Below are 15841 nucleotides of genomic sequence, written 5' to 3'. Positions count from 1 at the left end.
AATCGATATCACAATCTAATATGAAATATCTAATATATCTATATTATAAAGGCGAAAGTTTGTAAGGATGTATGGATGTATGGATGTTTGTTACTCTTTCACGTAAAAACTACTGAACCGATTACAATGAAATTTAGCACACATATAGAGGGTAACTTGGATTAACACATAGGATAGGTTTTATCCCGGAAATCCCACGGGAACGGGAACTATGCGGGTTTTCCTTTGAAACGCGGGCGAAGCCGCGGGCGGAAATCTAGTTTAATATACATATTTTTATACAAAGGGACAGTTCCAATACATTTATTGATAAAGCACATTCCTTTGTATATAGGTTGACCCATTTCTGCTCGAGGCTGATTCGAAAAGGCATTTTCTACGGAAATAAATGTTTTGGTCTATTTCTGTACATTGCTTGTTTTTTTAATTTATATTTCCTTAAAATTTCGTAGATAAGAGAAAAAAAATTAACCTTTTAAAAAAGGTGTTTTCAACTGCTTTTTAATCAATTTAAACGATATACTTACTTACTTAGAATAGATAAAAAAAAACTGTTGCCAAGTTTAAAGCCAGTGCCGTTTTCATACATGAAATTAGCATATAAAATCAGCATTCATGATAACTTATTCAAACGGACTCCTAGGAGCCAAACACAAAATATGCTGAATTAAGTATAAACAAACTTTGCTGTAGCCCAACTGGACAATATTTGCATGTAGGGCTGTCAAATGTTAAAATTTGATCATATTATGTTGTTAGTATACACTATACTGTGATATATTGAAACTAATCTGTAGGTTGTTGATGCTAAACTAAATTAAAACAATGTAATTATACCATATTATGCAATGAATGAAACCAATGAAATAGGAGCCAAATTCCAATAAAATGCAGGTACAATTGGGTACAACCAAATGATTTGTTTACTAGTATAAACTTCGTTGTTTCGGTGTAGGTCGTGTGCTCAAATCCGTCTCATGAACGATTTCTTTTTATTCCTTTAAAAATTTCGAATATTAGAATTCTTATTAAACTTATATACCATATATACAGGTACTATGTATTACCTGAAAATTTATATCTGCCTCAGTAATCATATTACACGACTAAAACTAATAGTATTTATAAACCTGCCCTTTAAGTTTATAAATCTGTCTATTTATAAATCCGTCCTTTAGAGGTCATTAAAAAATCACGACCCACCCACGATCAAAGTTCGACCCTCTTGTTTGTTTTGTATTTACTCCCAAGTGTATAGACACGAAACATTTCATATTCCACCTCAATTATTTCCCTTTTTAAGGATTCTTGGTTCTGTATTCATAGGATGTCGACCGGGGTTTTTGTCAAATTATAATCGCGGTTTTGAAATAACTTTGATGTCGTGCTATAGGTACTTTTTCTTTGTATTTAATAAATTACTTTTGATTACAATTTTGAAATGAAACTTCTTAAGGCGATGGTTTTTGTATTTTTTAATCTAGTCGAAAAAGTTTCACTTCAGACACGTGTGCTTGATACACACATTTTTTTTTTTAAATTGCGCTTTGTGAAGCTTTTATCTGATATTATAGCATTTGTTTCCGTTTAGTTTATAGTTCATACAAAGAGTTAGAAGAAGTTTAGTGAAGTTGTACTATTTCAGTGTTTAACGAGCAAAACATTTCGTCTAAAGTCCTTGAAATTACACGGAGAAAGCAAAGTATAGCAAAAAAACCTTCATATAATTCAAAAGACAATATTAAGGATCATTAAACTTTTTACTCAAGGATGAGAAGATAAATTATTTTCATAAATTAATTTTTTAAAACACAAAATTAAGCGCTTTAAACATTTCTTAAAAATAATAAAACAATAGATTAAAGTTGCGTGTTTTATGCAGTTAATGTCAAGAGAATTATGATAATTTAATTGCACGATGCAATTGTTTCTTGTTAATTAAACGCAATGAAAAAATTCCCGCGGAAAGTTTTTAATTACTTAACGTGTAGTGGAATTTTGTTGCAGTAGTTTTATGTTTCAATTATTTTAGAACGAACACTGAAGAAGGGAACAACTGGGGTAGTTCTAGTAGGCTGTTGGTAATATATTAACACTATCAAATACAGCAACTAAAATCATTAAATTTCTGTATAATTTTACTTATAAGCTAAACCAATAAGTCTAAAAGTGTACAACCTGTAGGGTAGCAGTCATGTCATATATTACGGCGAACTAATAACTAAATGACTGAGCAGTCATCAAGAACTGATCATTGTTTAGATTGCTTACCTTTGAATAAGATTGATATTGTTAACTGCAACTATTCATGCCTTATTGAATACATACCCTATCATATCGGCTAATTCAATTCCAAGGAATTGCGAATCCTAAAAGGTAAAAAATGCGTAAAAATGTTAGAGAGCTGAATAATGGATATAGGTACGTTAGTATACGATTATCTGATCTGGCAGATAATCTCGCCGTTTTGAATACGATGAGTCCGAAGTATATTCAACCTTATTACTATTTACTGGAGAGGTACTTTTCACGTTTACCTTTCCACATCAAAAATTCCCGAACTTTTATGGTCTTTGGAGCACATCAGCCATCCGTTCCTATAGCAACCAAATCTCATTTCAACTACATACTTACTAAGAATATAAGAGTGATGAAATTTAACCATAATATTGCTCGTGATGGGCTTGACAATGGAAATGGGCCAAGGGTCTCAACGAGGGGACAATGGGCCCTTATCGAGATTCGCTCATTTGCTACCAATTTGTATGGTGTCAATTTCATATTGGGGACTATTTTCTGGTAAGTATGATGGGAGTACTTGAAAGTTTCTTCAACTTCTGCTTTAATTGTCCGTAAAATGGGGTGTTTAATTTGTTTTGAAGTAGCGTACTTAGTCTTTGTACTTTATGCGAAATGAGATGTCCTGTAATATTATAAAATTACTAGCGGTCCGCCCCGGCTTCGCCCGTGGTACATATTTACGTTTTCTCTACATAAAAACCATCCTCGTACTTCAAGGAATATAATAAAAAAATAATTATCGAAATCGGTTAAGCCGTTCTCGAGTTATGCGCTTACCAACACATTTTGCGATTCATTTCTATATATAAGAAGATTATGATATAGGACAATAGGTAGTGTTTCATGTTTTAATATAATGTCGTATTTTCTTTGGAAATTCACTTAATACGGCACATACAAATGGCACATGTAGGTACAAACTTTAAATTGAGTTGTCTAGAAGATATCGCTCTCAGCCATTTTCAATTAATTTCAAGTAGAATTAATAAAATCTGAGAAATATTTTTCCAACTTCATATTTCTTCTCGAATGTTTTCTCTGTAATCTCATATTGGAGATAATACTTCAAGGACCCTAAATCACGCAGAAACTTATTACATGGATGAACGTCGTCTAGAAAAATAGACCCATTAAATATAATAAAACATTCTAGCCGTTTATGTAATTTAGAGATAGAATTCAAATCCAGTAGGATCTAGATCATCTAGATTCTAGATCTATCCTCATATTGAAACAGTGATAAATAGATTAAGATCCGTGCCACTGGCGATATTGCATTACCGGTATTAAACGAAACTCCACTGGAAAATGTTTTAACAAACTCCGTTCTGTTCGAAAATAAATAGGTTTATATTCTAGTTTATTTTTGTTTTATTAAATCCGTATAAAGGCTGCAGGGATTACAATATGTATATTTGCATGGCAATACAAATTACAATATAGAGTAACAAATTATCGGTCAATTTCTTAATCCTATACTATCAACAATAGGACAAATGAATTGTTTTCAATATTCTTGATATGATTCCCAATAAAATACAATTAGAGTCTACAGGCCTAATCAAAAAGACACTGATGGCTTAATTTTCCTCCAAACCAAAAAAATTATCTAGGTACATAAAAAGCTGAATGCTTTGCCGATTAAATACCAAAAAAAGTAATTTTGAATGCCAAAACCATAGCATAGCAAATGTTTCCTTAAATTATCCTCATTCTATATGTATAATAGATTGTAGAGGCGTGAAATTTATTCGCCACGGCTCGAGAAGACAGAATCGCGCTATATTGGATCATTGATAAATGGCCGGATTATACGAATCGTGCTGTGCCAGCTTGTTTCGTGTTCGTGCATGAGATGCTTATACGAGACTAGTTTTTATTTGCAGCTTCGCCCGAGTCAAAGTAAATACCCGTATAGTTCCCGTACCCCACCTAGTAAGTTTTTATATACGGATATTTGGGATAAAAACTATGAAAATCGATTCGGTAGTTTTTCGTGAAGGTACTCTTACAACAAGCAAACATACCAACTTTCGCATTTATAACATTTAGTAGGATGTGTTGAATTATCTCAAAAACTGAAGGACATTTACCAAACAACATATAATTTCCAGAACCGCCACAACGTCCTATCTCCAGTTACCCAGGCTTACCATTCATTATGACACACCTTGTATATGCTATTTATTACGTTATTCCTATCAGTTTGATCTATTAAAGATTTTAAACCGAAGTTCTTAAAATATAAATATATGGGCTATTAAATATGAAGGAGCGTGCATAGTGAGTAATGATAATTGAATTTATAAATGAGATTTGTTATTTATGGTCGATGGTTGATAGTGTATATCTATGTAGCATATCTAAAGTTCTAGGTTTAATGGTTATTTTAGTGTATTCGATTTATTGAATTGCGTTGTTATGTTCAATGGATGGTTGTTGAATTTTATCGAATATGTTACCTGTATGATTTTTTTTGTCCCGGGTTGACCTGTTATTAATATGTTCAATTTTAGCAGTCAAGTTTAGTTCAGAGGAGTAAAAAAATACTTTACTCGAAAATTTGGTAAAAATAACATTATTATTTTAATAAGACACTATTACTATAAAATCGCTATACGCTCCGTGTAAAAGCAGAGCCTTATTATATTTTTAAACTATCAAACTTATTATCTTGTACTAGATCGTTATATCAAATGTGCGTGTATTTGGCACGGAACCCTATCGGCTATAAAATTTGCTTTCAAGCTGAATAAAACTAAATTGAATCCCGTACTATGTAACTTCGTTGCTCAGTATGTTATAAAATAGTGTTATGGTTAAACTACCTTGATCTCTGTGTGTGTATATGTAGTCTAGGAGCTGAATTTTTTTTTTATATGTGCAATCTATTAAATATTTAACGTATTTATTTATTAACGAATGTTGGTATGTTATCTGTCTTATTTCCATACCTATTGTAACTTGTCGTAAAATTAAGCAAATAATTCCTAGTACACATTAAGTATAATTTTCAGATATGAGTTCTAAGTTTAATGAAAATAAGGTGAATTTTTTTAACACAAACTTTACCGCAGTCTTTTCTGAATTACGGTAATAAATAAACTCTTCAGGGTACCTTTTACATAAAACAAAATATCAATATCCTTTTTTCATGAAACAATGAAATAACAATGAGGAAAAAATACGATACACTTTGAAATACTATAGGGCCATAGGGGATAACAATATTGAACGAATTACACTTAACGTATTTGTAACATTTTCTCGTGTATCAAAACATTACGTATTCACACATGTAACATAGGTACACATGATGTGGCTCATACGCTATGACGTTGTTTACACCGGCGCACACGCAGCCATGTCACGGCCAGAACCAAAGTGTTCCGCGGTTTGTAAATATGTGCTAGTTTAATCGGCTAATACATTAGGATTCGAAGCGATTTTTGGTTAAAAAAAGTTATGATAAAAGAGATCAGTCTCAGATGTGAATCTTCTTTAGCAAGATTTGAAGATACTATCGTCGCCTTACCCCATGACGTGACGGTAATGCCATGACGCGACATTTATATTTTATTTTCATTTTATGAGTATTTCTATTTCCAATGTAGCTGTTTGTGTGTGTGAATCGAATCCTATATAGTAGGAAGTGTTTCGGACCATATCACCATTCACCAGACCACACTAAAAAAGATGTTTTTTTTTATTCACATTTTCACACTTTTAAAACGAAAGGAATGAACGCGTGTAAATACTACACGTTGCTTCCTTTGTCCTAAATTTTATTTTTTTGGTCTTTGACATTCAATAGCAATTCAATAGTATTCCTATCGCAGCCGATAAAGTACATTTAAAAGGTTATTCATGCTCACTTTGCGTTTGAACGCTTCCAATTAGGGCATGCACCCGGGTTTACCCGGTTCCGAAAAACCCGGGTAAACCCGGGTTTTTTGAAGATCTTGAGAACCGGGTCTGAATAGTATGAAACCCGGTTCTCCCGGTTCCGACCAAAATATTAAAATATAAAGTATTATTTATATTTTGCTGCATTATTTTACCAAATTTATTGTATCTGGCAACGTCAGACTCACGTGCATCGCGAATTTTCGTGCCACGCCTCAAGCGTGGCCCCGATTGGTTGTCTAACCTTAGATGCTGTAAGTTTCCTACGGTTGTATTACCAAAAAAAATTAGGCTTCGAAAATGACAAAAATTAAGCTACAGAAATATTTTTATTAGATTTCTCGTGAATTTGAAAAGCTGTTAATTTTACTGATTCATATAATGATCCATGTTTTTGTGTTTGATATCAAGCTGAAATTTATATCGAATACTCAAGTCTTCGGTCCCTTTTATGTGAAAAAGTCGAACTCACAAGCCAACGCATCAAAAGATACAGCCGTAAATGCTGAAAATTTTCGCAAATTTCGACATTCGCATGGGACTCAAACAGCTGGGTACTTTTCATGTTTTTATGTGATATTATGATAACAAGAGCGCCGAGACAACCGTCAAAACGCTAAGGAATAGAATACGCTATCGATACAAATTGACATAAGCGTATGATGTTTTACCTAAGGTTTCGGTCACACTACCAACGACGACGACGACCACGAACAAAATTTTCATCCAGTCGAAATTAAATAAATTGTGCAAAACACAATTAAAAAAATTTTTTCGAGATCAATGGATAAAAAAATAGGTTTTTCATAGAAACGGTAGCTCCTAGGAAAAAATGTATTTAACCTTTTTAATAGATAATTTTATGATGTACAATTTTGGTTCCAGGTGATTGTATGATAAACTTACCGTCTCGGCGAAAATCCCAAAAAAAACTATTTTTTTTATTAATTGACCTCGAATTAATTTTTTTCCGAGTACCGTAATGACGGGAGATTTAAATATTTTATTTTGAATAAATTTTGGCAAGATTTGAATTTTGGTCGTGGTCGTCATCGTCGTTGGTAGTGTGACCGAACCATTACCAAAATATCATGAGCTTATGTCAATAATTAGCGTTAGCAATTTCTATTCCTTGGCGATACTGACGTTTGACTAAGGGCCAAGGTACTTTTATAAGACTGATAAATAAAGAGAAGTATTGAAATTTTGCTTCTTTATTATTTATTTATTTTATTTATTTATTTATTAATTTAATGAAATAAGACACAAGCCGCGTAAAATAAAAGGCCTATCAGGTACTTTTACAGTTACTTTTGTTTAATTTCGTATTTTTTCCGAAGTATTATAAAAGAACCGGGTAACCCGGTTCTACCCGGTTCTGAGCTCGATTTGGAACCGGGTTTCATAAACTTGGAACCGGATCCGGTTCTGCATGCCCTACTTCCAATGTAAATACGGAAATTCAAATCCCCAGGCAATATAGAATTTTCTATAGGTATCTACATGCTTGGTATATCTATTTCGACGTATACTATACGTTGTAATATTCCTTCTTATAAATATTTCATCTTTAGAAAATTAAGAAAACATTGTAAATCCTACGAATATGAACACTAGTTATGTTAAAAAAGTAGTGTCTTTGGAATATGTGGAGCGGAAAATACCCCGTCTTTTCTACTCCTACGCAATCAAAGGCATGGGCACGGCTTCTATCACATCATCAGTTCAACAGAATCTAATCTAGAGAGGGCTGTTACCATAGACAATAAAGCTAGTCTGAAAGTTTGCCCATTTACTTTTGCCCGAAGCGAAAATCCATTAAATGTGACAAAATGGACCACAAAACCCGCAGAAACTAGGTCGCTGGGCGCACGAATTATTCTAAACCAAACCTTATAGAGGCTTAATTTATATACAATGTGCTTCAGTAAACAGTTCGGAATGATGTGAGCTATCAGCTTCGTAACTGTGAACTCGGTTGATAGAATTTTACGACTTCGAGTTGACTTTCAGCGTTAATTTCCACATGATTGGCACAGCATGTCATCTATTTAACAATGAACGGGGTGTGGATCGCTAGAAATATTTTAAATATTGTTATTTTATTGCTTACTTCGTACTCTTTGCAAAGATATGCCCATTGGTACTTGAGGATTGATAAAATATCTTCAAATCACAAGAAGAGCTGGATCTGAAATCTATTATAACCTATGCAGAAAAGTAAATAGATACTAACTGTTGAATGTATCATCATGTTTGTCTCAACATCCAAGCCTCTATCAAATATTAGTTCTAAAATAATAGCATAACATTGAGCCTTATAAAATTACATCAAAGTACTTAAATAGCCGAAAGTAACAACCGTTGTACCTTGTGATATTGTTAATTACGTTAGAAATGTTGCTAAACCCTATTCAAATTTGAGCCAGATTAATGTGGAATTAACATCAGCTGAATTCGTTCAGCCGTCCAAGGATTTTCATCTCAGTTCACGAAATATGACGTAATTTAGTAGAATGGCTATTAACCGAGATGTGGGTCGAACAATGGCAGGAATTATCTGGATACGTAGAGGGAATTGATTTAGTTCATCTGTATTTGGTATTTGGTTTGCTCAATTGAACAAGTTTAATTGGCCATTCAGTGAGCCTTTGTAATAATTAATCAACCAAACAAACCGAGTCTATAGCAATTCCATTTCTAGCGTTACATTTTAAAGTAGCTCTAGCATAGTTGATTTCCGAACGAAAATTGCTCCAGAAATATTTGGGTCAGACTAGCACTGAGAAGTTACGAAAATGTTAAACCAAGTATATTTTACTTCACTTTTATATATCCTATTAATATTATAAATGTGAAAGTTTGTATGGATGTATGGATGTATGGATGTATGGATGTATGGATGTTTGTTACTCTTTCACGTAAAAACTACTGAACCGATTACAATGAAATTTAGCACACATATAGAGGGTAACTTGGATTAACACATAGGATAGGTTTTATCCCGGAAATCCCACGGGAACGGGAACTATGCGGGTTTTCCTTTGAAAACGCGGGCGAAGCCGCGGGCGGAAATCTAGTGATGTTATATTTTATATTACGTCGTACATAGTATTTTTCCTGTTAGATGATATATTAATATTTATTTCCTATTATATTATAATCTTTTAAGGTTCGACTTGGCGTTAAATGGTCCCTCCCAGAAAAATAATCATTGAAGCATTTTATTCGGAAGTAATATTGTGAAAGATTTCGACAATTGTTGACAACATACCGGGTACTTTAAATAGAACCATTGTACTTGTGGGTTTTCGTTGGTCGTTGTGAAAGGAAAGGAATATTCTCAATTCAGAATTGAGTTTACACGTGTAGGTTCTTTGAAATGAAAACGTGGTTATGATGTTTACACACAATGTGATAATAACTTATTTCCTGTTTCTTATTGAACCTACGGGAACTGTCTAGTCTCAATCGACTACTATGGTACTGTTGGTGATTCATTCTTCCTCAATTGAAGACTTGCAAATTATAGAAATTGATTAACAACTTTTTTCCAATAATAACCGGAATTTTTTACGGTTAACAGCTACGAATACCCAGCTGATAATACTCCAACCGGGAATCCATCTATGAACTAACCGCGCATTACTTCCATACCCTTAATTCGTACCTATAGTATTATTCGTACCGTAGTTATGTTCAACTAGCCAAAAGCACTGCACATATTTTATAGTCTCTGGTTAGACTGCAAGCGACCATGGGGTCTTTTAACCATATAGTTTTCCGTTCTAATTAGAAAACTATAAAATCACAAACTGAAAATGCTCGAACAGTGTTATGTCGTGATACCAGCAAGTGGAAAGTGGATTAACTTTTAATCCCATTAGGGCTTCGTAATGCCGTTTAGAAAATAAGATTACAATCCCGTAAGGTTCCCTTTTGAGCTAGTTTAAATATTTTCTTTGTGAAGTGCAGTTGTGTTGTAGATTTTTTGTAGATTTTAATTAAAATATTTTCTGGTCTTCACTTAAATGTAAAGTTAGGTTAGGTTTTATTTCTAGTAATTAAGAGGTAAGAATAATTCTATTTTTGTGTATTTTCTTCGGTAACTATATTTTATCCTTCTATCCCATTAGTGTTTTATTTTGAGAAGTTGCTTCCTTTTGAAATATACACAACATTTAGTATAAAATCTTCCAGATTATTATAATCATGTAAAATATATCGTACAGTATTGACGACGCGGTTGGCGCAGTGGTAAAGTAACTGCCTACTGAGCCGACGGTCCCAGGTTCGATCCCCGGTCACGGCAAATAGTTATTTGTGTGATGAACTCAATTATTTGTTCTTGGGTCTGGGTGTTATTATCTATATATTTATTTATTAAATATTATATTTATCGTCGCCTAGTACTCACAACACAAGCCTTAATTGAGCTTACTGTGGGACTAGGTCGATTTGTGTAATAATGTCCTATAATATTTATTTATTTATTTATTTAGTATTCATTATTATGGGCCACGAAGTATTAATTAAAATAAATGAACTTTCCTGAAATGTACCGTTACACTGTTTTTAACAATTCCCTTTTCCAATTAAAACACAATCATACGCATTATAAACATATTACAACGACGCAAAAAAGTCAATTTAAAAGAAAATTAAGCGGAAAATCATCTAGTGAAGTGTCGTACTATAAATTTCAAAGTGTTAGAATATTCTCCGACGTAGCTGCATATGAAATACCTTAGTGCATATAATTATGGATTCTCTTGTGCTTTACATAGTTGACTTAACAACTTTAAAACGGTTATAGCCAATTTATTCATTACCTACCAGCTTGCTCTTGATAAAGTTTCATAGCCAATAGAGAATTTATATAGAGGATAATGTGTTAATTTGTGGATGAATCTGTTTAGTAGTTTCGTAGATTATTCCTTACAAACATTCGTATAATTTAGTAAATATTGTAGCTTCGCGTGTGTTGATAGCTAAAATAATTGGCAAGTTTTGAATATCCCGTGTTTTTGTATACCCACCGGGGTTAAATCCATTTTAATTAAGGGTTGTGTTGGATCGTTACAGAGATAACTCTTTTGCATGGATATTTTCATATTTAATTTAATTCAAATGTATTTGTACGGTCACCATTATATAAAAGACGTAGTATATTATTATTAGTCTGTGATAAAAGGAAGCCTTTTATGGAGAGAAAACACGGAAAAAAGGCAATAGGGCAGATCAACGTCTGCTGGGGCAGTTACTTTGTTTTGTTAGTTATAAAAAAATCATTTATCTCCATACAAAACGATAAATGAAACAAGCCAATTTTGTGACAGTTCAGGAGGGAAAACGTATAACGATTTAGATTCATATCATAGCTTTTCTTCGCATTCATTTATTGTATTAACACATTATTCAACTTGCTAAAAGGTTTAAAATAGGCATATATATTTTTAAGCACATCCCAGGTAAATGTATTGTTTCATTAACAATTTTAAAAAGGACAAAAGAGGCAATACATTTTCGCTTTCCACACTAATTAAAACTGACACTTTTCATTAAGTTTACAAAGTGATGAGGGAATTTAAAGTTACGAAAAGGTTATTCACTTATAATTTGATTAATGTTTAAAAGCTGACCTAGATACGACAACGCTTTTAAAAAATTAAAACTTTTTAATATAATAATTGACCTATCGAACTGATTAGATATTAATTATTATAATTATCTACGTAAATTCACATGCATTTCTCGCTCAGAACGTTAAAGGTCTATTTTTTAGATAAATACTTAAGTACATAATAATTATGTATATTTCACACTTTTCAGTATAACTTTCGAAGGAAATAGATACTGTAGGTACGTTTTATAGTTCATATTTTTTTCGTAACCCCTTCCTCCAAATTATCCTCTTATTTTCATATCTTATCCCTTTCCTTCTATATTCGTATACTGTATCACACACTTTATGAATTCAAACAAATCATCAAAGACATTTTTGCTCTGTAAAAATCACTTAGAGAGAAATAAATAAAAAATGGAACGAATAAATATACATAATATTCAAAGTAAAGTAACTAACCATGAAGATTTCCTTTACCCGAATGTTAAAATTTTAGGATATTTCTGAAATATGTCCTCGTGTTTGTCAAAGAGTCAGTTAACTTCAGAATTTCTCGTTTTAACGCTTCGCTGGACGACTTGATGCGAACTCAGGATGATTATCATACGTAAAAGATCATGTTTATACAGCTTCTGGAAAATTCTCGAGCAATTACTGAAATAGAGTCGTTCAATTCCACAATTAATTTAAACATTTGAAAGGTACTTTGTATTTTTAACAGTGTATTATGAAACTAATAAGTTTACGTACAACTAAACTCTGATCCTTTTTGTTGGTGGAAACTTTAAAAATACAAAAATGAACCTTGAGTAATAATCCCGCTAACTATTGTGTTGGTATAGGGAAAATTAAAATAATAAACATAACCACAAAAACATGAATTACACACATTTCTCAATTTCACATATTTATATGTTTTAGCATTGTTGGTACGAATATGCCAAAGAACTTTAAATTAGATACAGTATCTCCGGTATAAAAACATCATTTAGAATTATTCACAGGTTTCAAATCATTATTATTGTTTGTAGTATTAGTCCGCAATCTAACCACCAATAAGCCTTTACACCTCGACTATTCGTTACAAGGCAAGTAGTTGCTGCATTTGCATCTTCACCCATTGCAAAACGATTTCACGCCTTTTTACCAGAGATCGATATAGGGGTACATGACCCAGTTATGGGGCAGACGGGCGTGGTCGCAATTAATGGCGACCTCTTGATTAAATGTGTTCACACCCTGAGCGGACAATCTTGGGAATCAAGAAGAATTGACCTTTGGAGTCGATGTACCGAACGTTAGAGCATTCTTGTCAAGATTATCGCATTAGGTGAGGTCTTGGTTTCGAGATACGGAGAAAATTCTTTTCTCTGATCAATTTTCTACTCACGAGTAAGCAGTCTTTTGTTAGAACAAGTTTTTTTTACCTTTACAAAGAATTCAGGATCTGTCAGATTTACGCTCTCGAGTCATAGGCATTAGGCACCTTTCTCTTATACTCTTATTTATGGGACAAAGTACGATTTGCTCTGAATATTAATTTTTATTGACGATGTAATTTATTAAAACCTGAATACGGCTGGTATTCCATTATATTAATAGTGCTTAAGGATAGCATATTTCGTCTTGACGTATTTATTTGTCGTCATACTGCAAAAGACGAATAACAAACATTTTAAGAAGTTAAATAAATAAGGAAAATGATATAGGAAAAGTATGCTAAAGATGTAAAGGTTTATACAGTCTGCATAATACTAACATATATAATTCATTTTATATGAGAGTTTAACTAACTTCAAGACGAAATCTTGACCCAATTTGAGTCGAAACTTGGCCACTTAAATTATTCAATCATCATCAGTTGCTATATAATTTATTATATGGGTATTTGCAGACTTACAAATTCTTCTTGTAGCATACAGTTATTAACACTTTTGGAAGGAGTCTTTAAAATTAATAAAAATATGACTACAAGTGAACTTACACCGAGAATTATGTATTATCCATACTAATATTATAAATGCGAAAGTAACTCTGTCTGTCTGTCTGTTACTCAATCACGCCTAAACTACTGAACCATTTTGCATGAAATTTGGTATGGAGATATTTTGATACCCGAGAAAGGACATAGGCTACTTTTTATTGCGAAATATGTACCACGGGCGAAGCCGGGGCGGACCACTAGTATCCTATAATGAGAAAATTAAATTAGAAAGCCAGATCAGTATAAAACACGAAGAACTAATTATTTCTTAATTGAAAGTAGATCCTGTTGATGATTTGTTCCCACATGAGAGTATTCACACATAGAATGGGTTAATTAAGGAAAGGGTTAGTGAGTGCCTCTTCAAACGAAATAGCTTTTAATGCGCTACCTAAGGATCGTACCTTTTTCTCTTTATTTAGCTCAGCAATTTTATTCGCAATGAATGGGATGTTATATCAATAGTTAATACGAAAAATCAGTTTTATGTCTCTTATTTAAAGTGATAATTGATTGTACCTAACTCCTTAAGTTGCGAATCGGTCTACCTCCGACCCTACCATAGCCATAGGAAACTTACGTCCTACTTCTTTCGCCTAAATAGAAAGCAATTCGCCTTTTCCTAAAGCCATATCAGCTGTAAACATAAGCATACTTTCTTAAATAAATAAGGCAACTATGTAATCACAATATTGTCAATTATTTCTGCTCCTCCAATTACTTTCGGATATTACTTACCCTTGAGGGAATAAAGGGCCACTAAGCGGAAATTCGTGTTGTCTGCATCTTATGTCAATGTCTTGAACCTAATTATTTCTAAGGCTGGGTCAAAGAGTCATGGAGAAGCCGTTTTCATGATCTGCGTTGATAATGATCAGACTAACTGATTTAACTTTGTATGCATTGAACGTCTTCCGTGGCCCTTGTAACGTTATCATGGTAATGATATAAATTGCCTATTATGAGTTTTAATTTTATGGTATTAAGTTTATACAATGTATAAATATTTGAAATTTTTTAAATTTTCTTCACATGACATGTTGGTTAACAGTTTAATCGTATATTCAACTGCTTTTTTAAGCTCAATTGCACACAAATTTCAATTTTGGGCTTATTATATATAATCTTATGGAAGTTCAATCTCTTTAATATAATTAAATAAATAAATAAATTCTAATATGTACATATAAAAAAAAATAATAATAATAAATAAATATTATATGAGTTCACTGCTACTCGAAATAATCGTTCGGAGCCCAGAGACTAACCCTTTCCTATTTTATTACATCAAGTTTTTGAGGTGAAACTTCTTAAGGCGCGTTGAAATTTCAAGGTCGCGTCATAGCAATACCGTCACATCATGGAGTTAGTTGACGATTGTGGTATCTTTGAATCCTGCCAAAGAAGTTTCACTTCTGACACGTGTGCTCGGCATACACGCTCTTTTTTTAACAACATAACCTACCTACCCATTCAAAATGTTGTAATTGAATTTTGTTGTTATCATATTATCTATACCGTACCCATAATACAATAGGCTGTTATTTAAACAATGCGAACAAATTTCACATGAATTCATTTATTTGAAAGTTTAATCCTCTTTACTTGTTCTCTCGTTAACGACACACGCTTGGTTAAACCTGTCGATTGGTTAAACGAACATCGGATTATATCTGTTTGTTTTATATGTATTTGTATTTTATTTAATTCAATTACACGTGGGTCTTCTTGTTTATAGTTCTAGTATAATATGTAACGCGTTTTTTATAATATAAATCACGGTTATATAATTTAATTGTGTGCATACCTATTACAATACAGATTAATTATTTTATTATAGCAATATAAATGGCGATTAATTTAAAATAATTGAATACTTATTACATATTATAATTTTATTTCATAAAAAATAAAAATAAAATCAAAGTGCATTCGTATATCCAAACATTTTCCAAAGACTTTTTCAAAGGAAAATAATTTTCGATATAAAATAGCAAGCCATAATATCCGTGGTTTACGATATT

At 32.5% G+C, this 15841-nt stretch overlaps 2 protein-coding genes across 4 annotated transcripts in view; one reads left to right on the top strand and one right to left on the bottom strand.

Annotated features, from left to right (window-relative positions):
- norpA (no receptor potential A) overlaps window positions 1-15841 on the top strand; it is an 82490-nt gene that overhangs the window by 15325 nt on the left and 51324 nt on the right. Inside the window, exon 1 of one of the 3 annotated variants that reach the window (XM_089697633.1) lies at window positions 10183-10278. The exons of the other annotated variants lie outside the window; for them this stretch is intronic. The gene's annotated coding sequence lies outside the window, so the exon portion shown is untranslated. Of the gene's footprint in view, window positions 1-10182; window positions 10279-15841 lie in introns of those variants that run through there. 3 annotated transcript variants of the gene reach the window in all.
- LOC149487325 (chymotrypsin-1-like) overlaps window positions 1-15841 on the bottom strand; it is a 51948-nt gene that overhangs the window by 26234 nt on the left and 9873 nt on the right. The gene's annotated exons all lie outside the window — the stretch shown is intronic.

The sequence above is a fragment of the Colias philodice genome, chromosome 7 (assembly GCF_061535455.1).
Source record: "Colias philodice isolate Cphi_HAF_F1 chromosome 7, ilColPhil1 Martin Lab GWU primary, whole genome shotgun sequence".
NCBI lineage: Eukaryota > Metazoa > Arthropoda > Insecta > Lepidoptera > Pieridae > Colias > Colias philodice.
The sequence above is the reverse complement of the archived record's forward strand: the minus strand, read 5'-3'. Positions and strand labels throughout refer to the sequence as shown.